Consider the following 3533-nt stretch of genomic DNA (forward strand, 5'->3'; position numbering starts at 1 on the left):
TTCTCGGAATTCAAGAAAGGAAGAAGGAAAATTTTCCTAATTCTACCAAGACGCTTAAGGGCGAGACAATATGCGAACCGTCGGATCAGGCGCGCGAGGACCAGGCAGAAGAACGGTCGAGAGGGCTCTCTGCGACGGCATCGTCGAAGCCGGAGCAGCGGATTGAGCCCCCACCGCCGGACGTGGAGGACCTCGACCTGAGCCACGTGCCGGAACGGCTGCGCGAGCGGTTCCGACGGATGTTGAAGAAATACTCTAAGATGTGGGATGGGACCCTTGGTGAAACTAATACCACGGTCCACCGGATCGAGCCGGTCCCGGATACCAGGCCCATCGCACAAGTCCCCTACCGAGCCAGTCCAAGGGCTCGGGAGGTCGAGGACGCAGAAGTACAGAAGATGTTAGAAGCAGGAGTCATCGAACCGGAGCAGTCAGAATGGGCGTCGCCCGTTTTATTAGTGCCCAAGCCGGACGGATCGATGCGCTTTTGCTTAGACTACCGCAGGTTAAACGCGGTAACGGTGAAGGACACGTACCCTTTACCGCGCATGGATGAGTGTCTGGACTCGCTTGGTGACACAAAGGGTTTCTCCGCGTTGGACGCGATTTCGGGGTATTGGCAGATGCCTATTTCCGAAGCGGACCGCGACAAGACAGCTTTTTCGTGTCACTCAGGTCTCTACCGTTTTTCAAGAATGCCCTTCGGGCTTACCAACGCGCCGGCGACGTTTCAGAGAGCCATGGCTATACTGCTCTCTCCGTTCCGATGGAAGTCGTGTCTGGTGTATTTGGATGATATCATCATCTTCAGCAAATCCTGGGAGGAGCACGTCGTCCACGTTGGCGAAATACTGTCTGTATTGGAGAAGGCAGGTGTGAAGCTCAAGCTTCGCAAGTGCGAATTTTTCGTCGAAAAGATCAAGTACCTGGGCCATGTCGTTCGGCCAGGTACATTGGAGGTTGATGCCGCTCGCATCGCGGCGTTGTAACAAGTGAGGTACCCTCAAACGCAGACCCAGCTCAGAAGCTTCTTGGGACTTTGTAATGTGAACCGTCGGTTTGTCCCACATTACGCGAAAATCGCGCATCCGCTCAATCAACTATTGAAGAAGGGACAACCGGTCCAGTTGGAAGGATTCGACGAACCGTGCGAAAAAGCTTTTCGTAAGCTCAAGGACGCCATCTTGGCACCGACGGTATCGGCGCTGCCGAAGAAGGACCTACCCTACTCGGTAGATACCGATGCAAGCGACTATCAAATCGACGCCGCATTATTTCAAACGCATCCGGATGCGCAATGTAAACCCATCGGGTTCTTTTCAAGAACGTTAGCCGCAGCCGAGAGAAACTATTCTGTATCAGAAAAAGAATGTCTAGCGGTAATTTGGGCCGTACAGACTTTAAGACCATATCTATATGGCGAACACTTCATTGTGCATACCGACCATGCCTCATTGAGGTGGTTGATGAACGTAACCTACCCCAGCGGGAGATTAATCCGATGGAGGCTCCGCCTCTAGGAATTTGATTTCGAAATCAAGTACAAGAAGGGCAAGGCGAACAGCCAAGCTGATGCCCTGTCAAGATTACGGACTGCAGGAGAAACCGTCGACGAAATCGACGATGAAATCCCATGCTTTATGGCCGAACCGGCCGAGGGTACAGTGGAGGACGAGGACAGTTTTGACGCGTTAGACGACATCCTCGCTCTTGATGGTGGGACCGCCCCTGATCGCCTCGATCAATTCCAAGCTGTCACTCCGGAGGAGCTCATTCGCGAGCAAGCCGTCGACCCCTTCTGCAACCGCATCAAGGAAGAAATGGACGCCAGAAAGGTGAGAACGTTCAGAATGGAGACCGAGGAACTCGAAGGAACTCTATGCCGTACCGCGGCGGAGTTTGTACAAGTGGTGATACCACAATCGTTAAGGGACCGCGTCCTAGGGTTGAGCCACTACGCAAAATTGGCAGGCCACCCGGGAGGCGGAAACTTTACAAGACCTTGAGAAGATATTTTTATTGGCCTACGATGGCCCCAGACTGCTATGCAGTCGTGAAGAATTGCGGCGCATGTGCGCGGGAAAGCGTGAAGTTAAGAAGAAACACGAAGGAAATGAAGCTGTTCACGCCCAAAGCTCCGCAGGAGTTTGTCTCCATCGACACCCTCGGCGAGCCAATTACAACTAAACCAGGAAATCGGTATAATCTCGTGATCAGCGATCGATACTCGAAACTGGTACGAACTGTACCGTTGAAGAAGATATCAGCTGCGCACATCGCACAAGCCTTTGTTCACCATTGGGTATTCGTGTACGGACCGCCGGTCACGCTGCTGTCCGAAAATGGAACACAGTTCACGGCCCGGTTCTTTCAGAACGTCTGCCGAATTCTCGGCATACGCAATGTGTTCACGACTACGTACCATCCGCAAGCCAACGGCCAAGTTGAGAGGTTTAACCACACGCTGACTTCCGCGTTGCGAAAATATGTTGGAGAGCATCCCAAGGACTGGGACTTATTTAGCGACGCTGTGACGTTCGCCTACAACACGCAAGTTCATCGAACTACGAACATCGCACCCTTCGAGCTGGTGTTAGCTCGGGCGCCGAGAAGCATTGCGTTACAAGCACAGCCAAGTTTGGAAGGATTTAGCTCGAATCGAGCGTACTACCTGAAATGGCAGTCGTGGTTGGAGAGCTTGATGAGAAGTGCCGATAAGAGTCTGCGCAAGGAACAGGCACGGTACAAGCGGAATTTCGATTCAAGACTTCGCAGGCCGAAGTACGACATCCCTGTGGGATCCTACGGGTTCTTACGAAAGGAACAAGGGACGGCGAGCGAGCCAAAAAACAAGCTTGCTCAAGTCGCTACGGGACCCTACGCAGTGAAGAGGTCTGATCAAGGTACAGTCGTGATCGCCATTGACGATCAAGAGGAGCGCGTTTCGCGAGACCGGGTGGAACTAGCCCAGAGTCCCATGGACCTCGCGCCGGTCACCGGCTTAACACAAGCGCTACGGTTCCTTGATGGGACAGAGAGAGACGAAGGACGGAACGTTTTCGAGAATGGGGGTAGCCCCCATGTACACACGCCTCCGCGAGAGGACCCTGAAGATCTAGTTACCGAGTTACCGTTAGCGGATACTCCGCAAGACTCACGCGAGTCAAGAGACCCGGCAGAAGAGGACGAGTTGGAAGATCTTCAGAAGGGGGAAGGAATTGTCAGTGAACACGAAGAAGGAGCTGGAGATCAGGAATACGTGATCGACAAAATAGTCGACCACGGATATCGAGATGGGAAATTAATTCTCAAGGTAGAATGGTATGGGTACGCGAGCGAGGAGGCGACATGAGAGCCAATTGAACAATTACCGCGTAGCGCAGTGGTGACGTATTTTCGGAGGAAAAAACAACTCCTCCCACAGCAAGCCGCATGCACGAGACCAGGATGAACCCCCTACGGAACGCATTGGTGAAAACGCGAAAAGAAGACGCGAGTCATAACCAAAACCCTACGTTTTTAGTTTCTTAACT

Source organism: Chondrus crispus, genomic scaffold (genome assembly GCF_000350225.1).
Source record: "Chondrus crispus Stackhouse genomic scaffold, scaffold_178, whole genome shotgun sequence".
Lineage (NCBI taxonomy): Eukaryota > Rhodophyta > Florideophyceae > Gigartinales > Gigartinaceae > Chondrus > Chondrus crispus.